The sequence below is a fragment of the Corvus moneduloides genome, chromosome 10 (assembly GCF_009650955.1).
Source record: "Corvus moneduloides isolate bCorMon1 chromosome 10, bCorMon1.pri, whole genome shotgun sequence".
Taxonomy (NCBI): Eukaryota; Metazoa; Chordata; class Aves; order Passeriformes; family Corvidae; genus Corvus; species Corvus moneduloides.
In genome coordinates, this window is record NC_045485.1 from 23,297,521 (window position 1) to 23,315,443 (window position 17,923).

Here is a 17,923-nt window from a genome sequence, read left to right on the forward strand (position 1 = left end):
CCCACTGCTGTAAGGGCAGCCCTCTATATACACACACACATAGGGAAACACGACCCCAGGGCTACATTTTTGGGTGAAAAAACCAAACAGATCTCATTAACTATTGTTCCATATCTCAGCACGCCTTTTTTTTTTTTTTTTTTTTGATGCATCCTAGTAGCTGAGATTTCCAACCAGCATATGAATGATGTTAATAACCTTGTAGTTGTTTACACCACCTGGAATCCAACACACACCTCTACCTCCAAGGTACCTGTTACCTTTCTGTTATTCATTCATACCTTGGTATTTCAGCATCAGAGTTGCGCCTGCACTTCAAAGCTCGCTATCCCTTCCCCCACAAGGACAGGAGTAAAAGATCCACGGACAAGCACTTCAAGTCAAACACACCCTCTGCTATTTCAGGCTCTAACATAAGCAGATTACAGCTCAGCTGTGTTCTGTCTGAACTTTTGTTTCCCTCTTGCCAATGCTCCAGTAATTATCCCTGAGAAAAGACAGACTTTAATTAACAAGCAATGACCAACTTTTATCTATAAACTCTTTCTTCCCATCCAAGTTCTCCCTCTAAGTAGCTATTAAACACCAAGTTTTAGCAGTGAGTAATTAGGAGATATTCTTACCACACAGAGTAAATGCAGAATTCAAACAACGCAGGAGACGCAGGTCGTGGGGGCTGCCAGGGATGCCCTCTGTCCACGGGAGAAGCCAAGATGGACCCCTGCCCATGGCAGAGCCTTTTTACAGACCCAGGGTCCACGTGCTCTTGCTGCACACGCGGTTACAGCAAGGCTGAGTGGCTGCTACTCAGTGCAACCTGCTTTGCAGTGAGTAAATATAAAGAAAGACAGATCTCCGCCTCAAGCTGTTCCGAGGAAAAAGGGAAGATCTTTCTTGATGCCCTTTCATACAGGCAATGTGCAAGCCCATCTCTTCAAACATGAGAAACGAGAGCACAGACAGCTTCAAAGGTGGAAAAATTAGTTATTGGGACAGGTAGCTAAAATGAACACTGAAGGAGAACATGTAATTTAAATGAAAACCAGGTAGTTGAGCTGGTTCTTTTAACTGGCACATCACCTGCTAAGGAGTATTACACAACTCTGAGAAAGCTGTCCCACACACACACACAGCAGAGCACTGAGGAGGCCACGAGACTGCACATGTAGCACTTTCGCACTTCTCTTAACCCTTCTCCTTCAGTGTGGGAGATGGTGCTCAGGGAACAAGACTGGCAGTCAGGGAGAACAATCACTGACACTGATTTCAAACAGCACAAGTACTAAAAGCAAAGCACAATACACTTTCTGTCCATTTAACAAGGATGGTTCCCCTCTGCAGTCCACCCCAGCAGGAACGTCCCTGCCTGCTGGGGAGCGCGCTGGGGCAGCAGGCACAGGAGGTGCCCCAGGACATGCTGTGCCCCACTCAGGTACAGGAGGAACCTCAATGGACCCCCACTGCCTGTGCTAGGATGGCCCTCACCCAGCAGCAAGGGGAGACATACTCAAGGCTGGCTTTCAGAGGAGCCCAGGGAGCTTGACTCACTGAGCCAAAGCAAGAATGAAGGGAGTGGGAGGCAGGACTGACCTTTCAGTAGCAGCACCAACTTAGGGCTATGTCATCAGGCCATGAACTCACACTCTGATGTACATCAGTGGTACTTTATGTAGTGACACGTACATGGAGTTGGATCTCGGCAGCTCCTTTTTTAATATCATTATGTTTAACTACTTGAATTACTTTGCCAAGTTCTGTATGGCAAACACTTGTGAAACCATTTCCTTCCCTCACTGACAACAACGTACTTGGAGAATTATTTGATTTACACCACAAAGGGAATTCAAACATAGCTCAAGAGCAAACAAAACTTCCTGCACCATACACACACAACCTATATAAGATGTGTGAAAAAACCTCAGTGTTTTATTATCCTTGTGACTTTTGTGCACTCAATACCCAACAGCTGCAAGTTTCATCTTCACAGAGCCAGTCAGAATCATCCCATGAGAACTTTCAAATCACCACAGCAATCAAATGTTATTAGAGGGAGATTAACTGGAGTCAGGACATGCAGTTTAGGTTTAGAACAACAAATGCTAATTTCCCAAAACTGATGAGAATTGACGGGAAAAACAGACGAGAAAAAACTTATCTACAATTGTAAGCTCCTTTGTTTTTCCAGAAAAGACAACTTGAAAAAATATGATTCCCTTGTTTGAGAAAGAAGGAAACTTAAACTAAAATCCTAGCCTGATGCCATGGTAAAAAGACAATAAAAACATAAGGCAGCATAAAAAGGAGTAAAAGAGGGAAGCTAAGAATAGATAGTGAAAGTAGTACAGAAATTTGGTAAGTGAAACCAAGGCTAAAGTCAGGGCAAGTCAAAGAAAAATAACCATGACTTGCAAGAAAACAGAAAATGAGCTGTGTGCTAAAACAAACTAAGGATAATAAGTGGCAATAACCCCACTGCTAAACAGAAGTGAAAATAGGGCTAATGATGCAGGGGAAAAGAATTTAACAAATTCTTCCATTTGGTATTTGGAAGAGCCACAAAATGCACTTGTATCACATTGTTGACTTACCCCAGTGGGCAAGTCAGCCCCGAAAACTTTTAATTAAGTTTTGATTCGAGCCTTTAAAGAAATGCCTGACCAACATCAGGACACACTGATGCAGAGGGATAGAGCAGAGAGAGACTGTGCTAACCCAGCACCAGCAGCTGAGAGGGAAACAGGTTGCCCAGTGCAATCACATCCCATTAGTAAGACACAGCTTTCAGATAAAACAATCAAAAGTCAATGAAGGATTCCAGTGATAAAGAATTCAAAGATAGAAACATAATCAGCATTGTCCTTCTATATAAAACAGGCCCTGTCAAACAACTCCAAGTGCGCTCTGGGCCGAGATTACACCTTTGGTTGGAGAGATAGCTGTGTTAGCATGTGTGTGTTCTTTAGCCAGTGTTTGACTTGGTACCACGCAACACTGATAAGAGTTCACACTGCACAATCAAAATGAAATATCTCCAATGTATTAAGAGCTGGCCAGCGAACTGACCACAGGTTAATCTGCGAGCTGATAACACCGTGTGTGAATCAGCCCTCTCAAAGGGCTGGTATTTTTATAATGGTCCCACGGCCAACGAGGATTGGATGTTAAAGAACAAGTAAGAACCAGCAAGTAGAAGCAGGAGCCAGGCAAATCAGAGTTGGGCACAACATTAGAAATGAAAATCCAAAGATTAGCTACTGAAGTAGATGGAATCAGCCAGGGGAAGTGAGCAGTATTTCCTCCTCTTATGGAAATGGAAATATGAAATATGCACTCACCAGAACATAAATTACAAGTAAGCCAGGATAACTATACCCTTCCTAAACAAGAACTGTAACCTTACTAAATCAGGTGTATGCTGTACTGCCTACTGACAATTTTATTAGTTTGCAAAGACCTAGCTGGCATTTGTAAGAGAACTGTTCTTGCCCCCCCCCTTACCAACAGCAAGTCAGTCTTGCACAAAGGCTTCCTACAGATACTATATAATATGCTGAGCAGAAGGCAAGTAGTTATTGCCCTCTTGCCAAGGAAACCTCCTCTGGGAGAGGCTTTCAGAGTTAGGAACTGCACACAGGCACTTGTCAAGAGCTGTGTTGGGGAGAAAAATCCCCAGGCATGTGCAGACCACCAATAAGACTTCTAGTCCAGCTTCAACTGAAACAAGCCCCAAACAAAGTATCTCCAGTATTTTCACCTCTGTGTCTTGTTTTCTCAGCTGCAAAATGGGGATAATGAAACACATCACCTCTGTTAGTGCTCTGGTCTCTTCCAAGGGAAGAAGAACCAGCATACTGGTTATTCACCAGTATTTATTTAATGATTTCCTACTAAAATTGACAGCCTGCCCTGACCAGTAACACTAATTATCACTTCACAGGATCTGTTTGACTGTCCACATTAAAAACTACAGCTTTACACTGCAAGCTTTTTCATATTGACCTTCCTAAATCAGGATATGCTTAGCAGTTTGTGGGTGAGACTGAAACTAAACCATACTACCCAGCCAGCATTAAATAAAGTCCCACTGATCACTTCTGCTGTGCTCCTGGCTTCACCAACCTCCTCAGGGATGCTCCCTCTGCCTCATTCCCAGCCAGGTTCTTCCAGCCAGCTCCTGGCCCCCCACCAGCATTTTCACCCGTGGAAGCTGAGTTAGTTCTTGTTGCCTATGTTAACTTTTCCCTTGCCACAGTAGGCTGAAATCCCATTAGAACAATAAAAATCGACTCCAACACACTTTGCACCAACTCAGCCACGGCTGAGCAAGTGGCCACAATGCAAGATGCTGCTCCCAGTTGTTTCATTAACTCCCCGGTCACAGCAGTTTTAAATTAAAAAAAAAAAAGCCAACAAAACCCACTTTTAAGTGCATTGGCTTATTGTGATTTTTAATTAGCGACAGGATTTCAGATAGTGCACACCCATGGCCGCAGAAGGGGGGTGAGGGGAGTACGTGTACGCGCTTGTGAAACCATTGTTCCTCCGTCAAATACAGCTCACCCTCCAGTCCATCCCAGCTGCCCAGTCACACAACTTTAAAAGTTCAACAGCTGGGTGTTTTATAACCCTGGAGAACTCCCAAGCCAATCCTTACGTCGCTGGCGAGGAGCCCTGGCCAAAGGCTGAGGACCCCGCAGGGACTGCTCCTGCCCCAGCACACGGCTGCACCTTCCTCCTCCTGCTGCTGACAAAGGCAAAGTCCTCCGGGAAGGCAAAGTCCACACTCACACGCCCAGCACAGTGTTTTGTAAGCAGCAAATGACAGAGGCAGGCAGACTGAGCAGCATCGGGCAGTGGCTGGGATCCAGGATCTGCAACCATCTGCAAGTTTGCTTGGCTTTTGTTTCAGTTTCCAGCACTGATGGATGGAAACAAGCTCCCAGTTCTTCTACATTAGCATAAAGACAATTAAAACAACTACCCCCACCCCCCAAGCAGCTCAAGAAAAAGCACATCACAAGCTTAAATGAGAGTGTTGATAATATATATAAGTAAAACCTGACTCTTTAGAACAAAACAAAGAAAGCCCCACCCCAAAACAAAACCTCAGTTGTATCACAGAAAAGAGCTTTGTCAACAAGTTCCTGTGACTTCTGTTGCGGACGAAAAGGCTCAGATGAGAGTCTGCAGGAGTCACTGCATCCTCCTCTCTCCAAAGAGACATTAATTTCTGCCTGACACAAAAGCATTTCTGCTGGGAAAGGGAACACCACAGGTCAGTATTAAAGCAATTTCAGCGTAGCTACCAAGCAATTAAGTGGATAATACCTTCTCTACATGCTGATTTTTCCTTTTCCAGAGTCATGGTGCAAGCAGAACAAGCAATTTGCTGGTTTTACAGCCACTTCTGAAGTTGCAGATGACCAAATTTGGATTTTCCTTTCCTTACCACTGAAAGTACATCTATTTTGGCACTGCACATTTATCACTGACTTCAGTTTTTTAGAAGACTCTTACCTTTTATTTTGGTATAGCTTCCATCTTCTATCAGCAAACAAATTCAGACATTTTGATTTTTAAGTATTTAAATTCACATTTGTATAACCCTGACATTTTTACTTTTTTTTTCCTCCTAAGACAAAGTGCAAACAAAAGTTTATCTTGCATTCTGATTTTGCTTTGAAGCCTGTGATTATCTAAGGAATTAATATACTCTTTCCTAGAGATCATCATTGGTAAAGTTTTGGATACAAATCTCTCCACTTTGATAAGTGATCCACCACTTTGGGAAAGCACCTTTACTGTCTGACCTGATGTTCAAAGCTCTTTGAAAGCTGCCCATCTCCTTTCCTGGAATTATGTTACATCAGGACCTTCTACCAATAGAAGTAACAGGACACAAAGTGAAATTCCACCAGGATTCCAGCCCTATTGAAGTTGCACCACCAGTATTGTACAGCTCTGCACATATATAACTTCAGGTGCAAGCAGATTTGAAAAAAAGTATTTTTATTATTATGCCAGTTCATTAAAAAAATAAGGATTAGATTTATAAATTTTGCAGCTGCAATGAATGCCCACAGTACTTTCATCAGACTATATTCCAGGTTCTCTGTTCTCCCACTTCCTTGAAACCAGTTTGCCACTTGTACACTCTTTATTCATATCTGGGAATACCACAGCCACATATTCTTTTAACAGCCTTGCATTAAGCCCTGTACATTAAAATTACTTAGGTCTTCCTGCTTGCCATAAGTTGGCTCCTGTTTAGATAGCTGGACTGGGTTTGGACTAAGCTGTTTGATCAAATTCTAAAGAAGTTTTTATTTACTGACATCTTGCATCCACACGTTCATCTGCCAACACCGGCTTTTGGCTTAAACAGTCCTGTATGCCTTCAGTGTTTACCTCTGATGGATTTAGAGATAGTAAAGTTCATTGGAACTTCTTTCCTGTTAAACATTTCTCCATCTCATCTTACGAGAAAGGCTTTCTACACTTCCAGTCATGCTTGTAACCCTTGCCCGTAACTCTACCACTTCAAATTTACCCACCTTTCACTAACATAGGTGATCAGAATGCATACATTTTCCAAAACAAATCCCAGAAGGACTTGCAAAATAGTGTTAATCTCCCTTCCTATCTCTATTAAAAGCAAAGTAAGATTCCCCCCTTGGGTGGGTACCTTTCTTCATGGCTGTATAACCACTATCACAGCACGTTCACACTCTGGCTGAACAGTTGCACAACAAAGTCTCCCTATCTGCTTTAAGAAACTTCAGTGCTAATATTGATCACAAAGGTCAGGAAGAGCTGATGTTGGCAGAAAAACAAAGCAAACCTTTGTCTAATATACCAGAATAGATAAAAATTGTATTTATCTGTTTCTTCCTTCCAACTGTGTATTTGTGTATGACGAGAGAAGAGTTGTTGCTTCCCTTTTCCATCTGCCAAATCCTTTCATAAATGCACAAGTTGAATATTGCAAAACATTTTCTGAGAAAAGCAGGGATATGCAAAAATACTAAATCAGTGATACTTTATACAGTATGTAGCCAACATAAAATACTCACTAAAGAACCAGTCAAATCTTCGAAATTTTTAAGGGAAAGTTTTCTTCATTTGAATCACATCAACTTGCATACAGCTCCCTCAAATTGCCTTGCACTTGTCAGGCAGTAGGACCAGGAGGAGGAAGAGCCCTGGCAGGGAGCACAGGCAAGACCTCACTGCACCCCTGCCTGAGCAGAGAGAAATCTCCTGCCCAGCCAGTCATCCTGGGTCCTTCAGGGAACCAGCAGACCACAGCTACAACTCACTTGCTCTACAGAGCCAGGACACTTAAAAAAAAAAATAAAAATTTAAGTATCTATAATTAATGGAAAATAACTCTTCCGAAGACAGAAGAGGAGGGAAGTTGGCAGATCTAATCTGCCATCCCCATTTACTTTCTAACTCAAATACAAATCCTCTGCTTGCCATGTGAGGTTAGTCCAGGCACCAGGCCAAGGCTTTGCTTTTCCCTCCTGAAGTGAAAGGACAGATCTCCCGCTGCCACGTCGCTAACATGGAGCCAGAAAGCAGCACCTCGTCCCTACCCAGCACTGCCCACAGCTCCACAGCTGCAGCAGAACCACGTCACTGCTGGTAACCAGACGGGATCAAATTTGCTCAAAGGTGGTGTTATCAATGTCCAAGTGAGCTCAATCACATAAGAGTGTGTTATTGTATTTGCTTATATTTTCATTGAGAGAACGTCACGGAACCTTAAATTACAGCAGGGCCAATAATAATAATACACTTGGTCTACTGGCAAACTAATCCAGTCAATACTATTTTCCATGTCTTCGTGTATCCGTATTTTCTCCGTCCCAATTCCCACATTTCACTCCCTTTCATCCCCTTGCACTAACCCAACAACTGAGGACACGCTGAAATCAATACACGGTAGTCTAGAAAAATCTAACACAGAAAAAAGGAAAGAGAGAAATAAGGATTCACTGAGACAGACCTGAAGGGACTCAGGTCCTAGGAAGGGCAGGACTGGAATAGTCTAGAAGGTCTGAGAAACTGAAAAAACTTTTCACAGTAACATTTTAGAGCATAATATCATCCTGTTTGACTGCATGATCCCAAAATGCCAAAAGGAAGTGAAACCGTTGATGTCTAACTTCAGAGTTTTAGATCTACAAATATTGCCTTTCCAGTGACATAGCAGCTCTCACACATCCACTGAAGCAACCTATTCAGACGCATACAAAATTCAAGTGTAGCTGCCTTGTTCGTTACACAGATTGTGGTTACAGAAGTATCTGAATGACTTGACTCTTGTGTTTTATCCAGAAGCGGCTGCTGTGGAAGAGATCAGAGACCCTTTTGGTTGCACACAGCAGAATTGCCTAATTTCCACCACATCACCATTTCCTGCCCACTGAACAAGGCAGCTGGAACAGCTGGACAAGCACGTCCAGCTCTGTTAACCTAGAGGGGAAAGGGTAAAGATAAAACACCACACACACAAGAGCTTGCAGAGAGAAGACTTAAATTAGGTAACAAGACAATTCTTTTCTGTTTCACATATCCTCGCAGTTGTGGGCATACGGTGCCCTGACTGCTCCCTGCAGTGCTCACTGACTCAAGGAACAGCCTTCAAGTCAACAAAAAGTTTGCACTGTATGTCTAATGAAGTCACAGAGGATGTTTATGTTTTGTGCAGTCACTAAAAGCACCGCTGAACTTAACAAGCAATAATAAAGATCTGTTAGAGCAGCATATGGAGTTGCAAAAAATAAACATGTGCAGAGCAGAATTAAACAAGTTAATTTTGCCACCAGCTGACACACAAGAAACAAGGATTAAGGCTCAGATCATAGACTCATGAAATGGTTTGGGTTGAAAGGCACCATAAAGATCATGTAGTTCCAACCGCCCTGCCATGGGCAGCAACACCTTCCACCACCCCAGGCTGCTCCAAGCCCCATCCAACCTGGCCTTGAACACTTCCAGGGATGGGGCAGTCACAGCCTCTCTGGGCAACCAGTGCCAGTCTCACCACCCTCACAGTAAAAAATTTATTCCTAGAATCTAATCTAAATCTATCCTTTCGGTCACTTTTCTCCATGTCAAACTCTGCAGAACTTTTCCTTTGTTGAAAAATCTCAGCATTCCTCTTTAGCCATAAGATTTCTCATGCATTGGTTATGGTCAGCTATGAATAATGTAACCTGCATGTTCAGTGCCAAGTGTGTAAGAGTGTGACCCTAGACCTTCATGAAGCAAAACTGGTGCTATGACCTAGTACTAAAATTCTCAATGAACCTTATGCTGCTTCCTATTTATGGCATTTTAACTTCCTGGCATGGTAGGAACAGCTTAATGCCACCAAGTACACCACAAAAATCATCCAGTAAGACACTACCTGGGTCTCTGGTGAAATCCACAGGATACTTCTTACTTCTGAACATGACATTATTACCTCACCAAGTTAACCACAATGTGAAATACCAAGTCATTTTGGTTTGGTCCTTTAAGGCTTCTGTTTGTTGACTTCTGTTGTTGTTTTGAGGTGCTGCTGAACTAAAATGCAATTTAGTTTTACAACAGATAAACCAAAAGGACAACATACAAATAGACAGTAACATAAGGAGACGCCATGGGAATGAACTACCTGCTTGCATGTAAGCAAAACACAGAATCATCAGAAAATCAGGCTTCACTTCTGCGTGTTCTGGGTGTTTGATAATCAGAGACCAGGAAAGAATCTGCAGCAGTCTAAGTAACAAACTTCTGATTAGAGAACAGTGAGAAAATGACTGTCAAACAAGTTGACTTATGAACATATCAGCATATACCTTGAATTGTCATAAAATTAACTCTTTATCCTCAAAACATCCAACATACATTTCCTACAAGTACAAAAGGAGGTTGAACTTTTTAGAGCAGCGCTGATAGCCTGCAGGGTCACAGTGCACAAAGAGAGCAGGGGTCAGTCTTTTGGCTATCAAGTCATTTGCACTGATCCAGAATCTTAAGTGTTTAACTCCACAGTTTCTACAGGGGATTATTTGTGACACTGTGGCATTTTCTCTGCTCCTCCAAGCCACATAAGGTCACTCATTTAAGAGGAGACAACATGTTCAGACATCGCCACAGACATAGTGAAGCACCAATTAACTATGATTTATACTGAATTTAGATTTAATTTTTGCCATCCCTTTCTCTTTTCCGTAACACCACCAACCTTCTGCAGCTCATCCTGCTTCTGGGTTACTCTCCAGGCCTAAGCTCTCCACAGACCATGCGCAGTTTAACTCTTTCTAACGCTGTCACCTCTTACACACGACAGCCAAACCACGAGGCCACCTCACTATATACTGCCAACCTCTCATTTCCTTCCTTATAGGAACATCCTTGCCAACCACGCCAGAAAACTTCTGACCTGTTCCTCAGAAGCAGCTTTTGAAGATGGATTTTCCCTCCTTGTATAGCTGGCTGGGACCCATACCATCAACAATGCCTCAACCTATGACTCAAGAAGCAGCACCTGTGGTCCTGTCAGATCAGGCCACTTCAACTCTTCTGAAGCATGTGGGGACCACACACCACAGCCTTCCCGGGTCATTTGTACCCACCTCAGAGCCAAGACACAGCCACCTGGGCTGCAGCGCTGGGCACACCCCACTGCACATGTGGATGGACACGTTCCTCCCAGCCAGCAGCCCCACGTCCACATACCTGCACTTTTAATCATGCAGGGGCCACACGTCACATCCAGTGCATGAACAAGAGCATGAAGTCAAAGGGAAGAGAACAGAAGGGAAGGCAGCGTTCCACAAACACAGATCTGCTGCCCCTCCCTTGCCCACATCTGAAGCATTCAAGAAAAGCCAGCAAAGAGCAAACATCGTGCCAAATTAAGTATTGTGTCTCTAGTTGCTCAGCTCCCCAGACACATGGATTGTCAGATGGGTTGCTCAGGAGGCACACTGCTCCTGTGACCAAATGCTGCACCCCGAGCCCCACAGCATGGAGCATGAGAGCAGAAGAAACCTCACTGCATGGCTGAGGATCACCTTTAACAGCTGTGCAACCAACAGAACATAAATCATACAGAGAGATAATTAAAAGGAAAACCCTATTGTAGTATCAGAAATCACCTGTGGCTAATGAATAAGTGCATTAAAGAAAGGATGGGGAAGTGGGACACTGAGAAAAGCAGAAGAGCTCAGAGTTAAAAAAAAAACAAACCTCACTAAAGCAGAAGCCAATTCCATAAAAATCCAGAGTAAGAAACAGTTGTTTTCTTTATTTGCTTTTCTTTGAGCCACCACAGCTTCTAACTTCCAGCATTCAAAAATAAAGACTTGTTGCTCTCTCCTCCCCAAGGCAGGCTTTGAAAACAAATTTCCTAGTTAACCTGCCAAAGCAAAAGATGTGATAGCAGCTGAATGTCCCTCTGCCCTGCTTGGGGGATGACTCAGTGGAAATCAGCCCTCAAGAAACGTGTTGTCATCCTTCAGACAGTGCAACCAAATAGGAACAAATTCCTCACCTTAAAAGCCATGGCTTCCAAGGTAGCCACAGTTCAATACAAGAATGTATAACAGAGGAACAACAATAACAATGTTTTGGGAAAAAACTACAGCTTATTTTTAGCCCCTTTTTTCAATTTTTAATACAGTTAATAAAAATATATCTCCTAACAAGACTATAAAATCATTTCCTCAGAGCTTCAGAGTGGCACAAAAGAACAGGATATTAATATGTGCTAAGCAAAGTGAAGTAAGAACTGGGGAGAACAAGACCAACATTTTAACTGTTCAAGCCAAACACACTCCTCAAAGCCAAACACCAATTACCATCTGCTACAAGAACAGAACACACACGTATGCAGGCACGTATGCAACTGGGTCCCAAACTTACATCCAGTTCAAATACATCTAGAACAATCATGTACATGGTATATCCCAATTTGCCTTATCCTGTCACAAAAGGAGGAATTTTTCCTACTTCAACCTAAGCCATTATTCCTGATACTTTAACACTGTACGAAAGACAAAATACTGAGTCCTCCAGCAAAGCAATACCCTTCCTGGAGTCAGTCAAGCCCAAGCTGTGCCTTTGCTTTTCAAACTCACCACTTCTACCAGTGCTTAGAGACAAAAAACCCAACTATTTGGGCATTATAGACCCAAAATAGTCCACAAGCTCTGCAGTTCCAACTTGGTCTCTTGTGCTCTGTTAATTTATTCTAACAAAGTGATGCTTCTGCTTGCCATTTGCTAGTAACAAGACACTGAAAGCAATTTTTTCCTCTTCTATGAGTTGGCATCACGTGAATCCACAAAAAATAAGAGGCTGACCAGAAGGAAACCCACTCAGTGCTCTCATTATCCACAAATGCTGTCATCATTTTTTTCGTCTGCAGCATTATTCCACATCAATAAACAAACAAGGAGCAGAGCAATGCGTAACACTGAGTAATACACCCGGATCAGCTCAAGTGTCTGCAAGCATAAGGTCACTTATGTCACGTGAACTGCCACTGAGCAAGGACATACTTCTACAACAAAGGCAAGTTAAAAAGGAGAATGAATTCCTTCAGCTAACTAATCATACACTAAAGGAAAACGGTAAGGTCATTCTGAAGCAAATCGGGACAACTCTCTACTCCCATGCTGTTTGTGCTATCAAGATAGTCCAAAATAATCACACCATCTTACTTCACTACAGCATTGGGCTTGACTAAAGAATTGTGTGGAAATATTTGGGGCAAAAGATAACACTGGGATTTAGGTTATAAACATTGGCATTTTATTAGTGGGTGAGTGGAGAACAGGGAGCAACCGTGTAAAATTGACACAGCTGCACAGAGGCCCAGAGAATCTACAAACTAAGCAGAACACATTGATTTTGGTAGTTTAGATTAAAAGCATGGGGAAATCTGTACACATCATCCCAAGCATCTCTGAGGGTGGCAAGGGTCACCTAAAATTGTTGTTTATTGAAGTTTTTATTAACCTCCTGAAAGTAATTTCTCTCTTTTCAAAGCATTCTTTTCAAAACATTCCTGAAAACATGAAGTATATGTTTAAATACATGTATTCACACATTCTATTATGAGAGTCCTTTGCAAGGACCTAATAATAGGAATGTCCATAATTACGACTAAAGCAATGATAAGAGACCAGGATGTAAAAGCATGTTTAAGGTATTTGCATTGCTGCCACAGAATTGCCATACACTAAGTCAACACAGAAAAATCAGACAGGCTTATCACCTTCATCTCCAGAGAATTCAAGTGCTCGCTTTCAGTTATTCTAAATCTAACAAATAACAAGATAAACCAAAACACAACAGCAGAAACTTCTCTCCTGAATCCATCTTGTCAATGCACTGAGTACCTTCTAGAAGAAGGAACAGATGCCAGAATAAGCAAATGCCACATATCAGTAACAGCTGCAGTTTTGTCTTCTTCAAAAAAAATTATAAACTACATATTTAATTACTTAGGAATTGTTTGTTGCTTCATATTACAAAACTAACACTATACATAGCTGCAGTTTACTAAGCAGAGTACCCACATGGCAATTTTCAGTATATCACCATTATAAACTGTCACCACTAGAAAAACAAATAGAGAATGTTTTTTATGCAGCTGGCTTTTTGTCTGTTATCTGCTAACAAACACCACAATTTACTTGTAAACAAAGAATTCCTCAGATCAAACGCAGAGAGCATGTCACTGGAGAAGCCCTACATTTTAACCTCTAAGCTCAAGGAAACCCATCCTTTTCCCAATTAAAAGCACCACAAAGATTTACTCAAAGCTGCACTACCTGGGACCTCCAGGGAATATACCTGTTCAAGAACAGACTTTAACACAGATGACATTTTTCTTATGTAGTTGCTCAACAGCACCATCATTTTTCATCCAGAGCAGAACACAGATTTAACATCCACAGCACCATTTCTGAAAGGCAACTCATCTCTCCAACACTGTTGCAAATTCCATGATAAATCACGTTTAATTAGTTTGTGCTTTTTTATTTTTTCCTAGCTGTCTGGAATCGAACAGCGAGCAGGCTTCCAACTTTAATTTTGCAAAGAGGTGCTTAGAATAAACTGATAAAAACACCAACCACCACATCCCCACTGGAAGCTATTTGGAGTTATCTGCTCGCTGACACACCAACATTCCTGCCTGTAGATGGCTTGCATATCCAGCGGCTCCTATTTCCACTGCCTTGTTTGAAGAACTTCCCTCTTCCTACATACCTTCCATCTCCAGGGACGGATCACACAGGGACACTAAACCTTGGCCGTAGACAACACGAGTTTTGATATTGCTGTTTCTAAAGGATCCTCCACCACACAGCAGTGCAGAGACAATCACTGAGGCACAAATCCTCTTTGGGCAACGCTTGAGAAACTCTTTGCCTCGCCGGTATTTTGCACAGCTGGGATTTACACAGGGCTCTGCTGGCTTCTTCTGCTATTTATTTTATTTGCTGGACACTAAAGGCTACTGCAAACAAATGGGACTTCGATAACTTGTGGCATGTTGCTCAAAACAATGCCAGTGCACTGGGACACTATTTCCAGACTTCAACACTCATTAGCCACTTCCTTGGTGGAATGATGGGATGCTCTCCCAGTGTGTCCCAAACTGCCACTCCAGGCGCTCCAAAGAGGTCACTCCATCTTCCCTCGTGTCTTTTCTTTGGAGGGAAGTGGCAGACTACAGTGAAGAGAAAAGCACTGTAGAGAGTCATTTGTTTTATTCAGGTATGTTTGGGCTCTGGGCCTTTTATTTAATTATATGTATTTAGTAGGAATTAAGAGCCCCACGCTACAAATATTTACTCATACTGTAAATGTTGGTTCTGACAACCTACATTTTTGAGGGAAAAAGTCAATTATACTTATTAGAAAGTTCATGAATATAACCACACACATGCAGAAGTTTGCTGCATGGTCTGTGTATATTGCACAGATTTATGAACTGCGTAAATTTGACTGCCCTCAACTGCTTCTCTTTCTCAGAAGACATAAAGGACACTATAAAGTGAGGAGAAAAAAACCCAAATTCTCTGCTAAGAAAGAGGTATAATGGAGAAATCTTCTTTCAGTTCCCTAAATACTACACGTAGGAAAAAAAAGTGCCAGGATAAACAGATTTCAGATTGGAAGTTACAAACTCTTCTGACACTAAAGATAAAATACTTGCAGTACGGAGTTACAGCTCTGAGCTTCTTGGCTATAGCAGAATATCAGCTTATTTTGGCTGCCAACTACCTTCATTTCTTATCCTTTGGCCAACTATAGGCTAACAGTATGAAAAAAACCTCTCACTGCTGTCCCAGCAGTGACCTCAAACCCAAACCAGATGAGTCCCAAAGGCCTAAAATTTAAAAAAAAAAAAAAAAAAAAAAAAAAAAAAAAAAAAGTTAAAATATATCACCTTCCACACAGACTCATCTCTGAGCTACATTATAAGCATAGTAGCTAAAAGATACTGAACGGGGAAGAACAATACACGATACTTCTGGGGCAGCAGACGTTTCTGCCACAGCAGGGTCCCAATACAACCACAAATCACAACGGCTTTGAAACTAACAAGAAGGAACCACAAGAGTGCTGAAGATTAAGAGAAAAGCACTAACAGACCGCTTCTGTTCGAGACCCGAAATGACCCCGGGAACACGGCCAAGAATCATTTTCTTACTGGTAGCACCGGCAGCTTATTCTCCGACTGCTGAGAAAGACACACGGGCGGTAGGTGGGCCAGACCGGCGCTGGACACGGCGAGACGAGCAAGATGCTTCCACTCAGGAGGCAGCCCGTGGCCCATTCCTGAGGTTTATGGAAGCAATGCCTTTATCTGGATTTGCAGCCAAGCACACATTGTGTCATCCGTGTCCAGACCAGCCGCTCCCCATCAGAACAAAGTGCAGACCCAGACCAGTTACAGGCACTGAGGCACTGCCAGGCCTGGCACTCTCAACCTTTTTTAAGCAAGCTCTGCTGCTGCAAAAAAAAAAACGTTGAGAAATAGTGTTCTACACTTAAAAACCTGTGGAAGTTTGAAACCCCATTACCTAGCACATTATTAAACTCGAGTTAGACTGGTTTGGCACCTTTCAGGAACATACTGGCTGAGCCCTGTGTTCTGCAGGGTAAGCGGTTAAGGGATAGAGCAGCTGTGGTTAGGGCACAGGGAACTGGGATACGTGAATCCTGTTCTCACTGATCCAGCACAGAGTCCAAATAACAAATATTTTAAAAATCCAAAATAAAAAAAGAAGACCAACAAGAAACTGCAATCTCTCCCCATCTCAGTTCCCCCCTCCGTGATGGGGTAACTACCCCTTTAAGGCCAGTACTTTTAGATACTCAAAGGACACAAAGAAATGCAAATGAAATACAAAATTACTAATATGGAGAGAGGCAGGCTTGCCCCGCGCCTTGTATTCTACAAATATAGATGGGATAAATGGTTCGTTACATTTAACTCCAAGCCGCACTACCTCCGCCAAAACCTTATTTAAATAGAACATTTCTGAGAACCGGGGAAGGGGGGGATGCAGCTGTGGTCTTAACCTAAGAGAGGTTAAGCTTTTAAAAAGAGTTGTTCTTTTTTTCACTCCGTCTGCTGGTCGCATGCCATTTTAAAAAGGTGTCTGGCAAGCAAAAATAAAAAGTTTCCAGGGCTTTCCTTCCCCAAGCCGCCTCTGCCAGGAGCCGGGCGGGGAGGACGGGGCCGAGAGAAGACGGTCGCGCCTTTCTCCAGCTTTTTCTCCAACATGCCCTCTGGATCCCGACGTTCTGGAGGCGGAGGAGCCCCCGGTTCCTCCACCTGCCCGCACCCTCGGCCGGGCAGCGGGGCTGCGGAGCGGGGCTGCGGAGCGGGGCGCGGCTCGGAGGGCGCCGCGGGCAGGCGCCCCGCACACACCCGCGGTGCCCGCGGCCTCAGCCAGCCCCGACCGCTCCCGCACTTCTCCGCCGGGAGCCGCAGCGGGCGGGGAGGGCGGCGGCGATGACAGCGGCCGGGCCGGCCGCCCCCAGGGACAGCCGGGCGGTGCTGGAGCGCCCGTCCCGCCGCCAGCCCCGAGCGCGGCCGCTCCCGCCCGCCCGCCGGGCGCTCCCCGCGGCGGGGGGAGCCGACGGGGCGGGGAGAGAAACTTTCCGCCGAGTGCGGCCGCGTCCCGCCGCCGAACAAAAGAGCCGGGACCGGGAGCGGCGCCGCGGGGCGGGGGACGCGGCTCCCCGGCGCTTGGAGCGGAGCGGAGCCGCGGGGCTCCCCACCCGGCACCCGCTTCCCCGCAGCGCCGCCGCGTCCTTACCTGCGGGAGGGCGGTGCGGTGCGGGGCGGCGAGTCCCGGTTAGCTGGAGCGAGTGCCGGGAGGACTCGGCGGGGATTCCGCCATGTCAGTGATGTCGGCACCACATGGGGCCCCGGCCGGCCCACGCTACCGCGCACTCTGGAGTAGCGGCTCCCGCCGAAAAGGCAGCCGAGGCGGGCGTGGGACGCCGGCCAGCCCCGCTCCGGCCCCGCCTCCGCGCCGCCGGGGCGGGGGCTCGGGAGGGGCGGGCACGGGGCGGACACGGCGCTCGGCCGCTCGCCCTCGCCCGGCTTCTGTTTCGCCTCTCCCCGGTGTCGTTTCGCGTCTTCCGCTGTCCGTGTCCACCCCGATCCGCTCATCGTTACTTAGAATCGTAGAATAACAGAATTAGAGAATCATCACCTTCAAGATGATCCAGGCCAGCCGCCCACCCAGCAGCACAGCTGTAACCCCTAAACCACATCACCCAGCGCCAGGTACAGACGCCTCCTGAACACCTCCAGGGATGGTGACTCCACCACCATCCGTTCCGATGCCAGACCACCCTAAAAGTAAAACATTTGTTTCTAATGTTTAAT

The 17,923-nt window shown here is 44.5% G+C and overlaps 1 protein-coding gene across 2 annotated transcripts in view; it reads right to left on the reverse strand.

Moving 5' to 3' along the window:
- The window catches only part of FNDC3B (fibronectin type III domain containing 3B), a 184,363-nt gene extending 166,836 nt beyond the window's left edge, over positions 1 to 17,527 (reverse strand). Inside the window, exon 1 of one of the 2 annotated variants that reach the window (XM_032119442.1) lies at positions 17,346 to 17,527. The gene's annotated coding sequence lies outside the window, so the exon portion shown is untranslated. Of the gene's footprint in view, positions 1 to 15,727; positions 15,949 to 17,345 lie in introns of those variants that run through there. The other variant, XM_032119443.1, reaches the window with a different exon arrangement.
- Between the last annotated feature and the right edge of the window lie 396 nt (positions 17,528 to 17,923).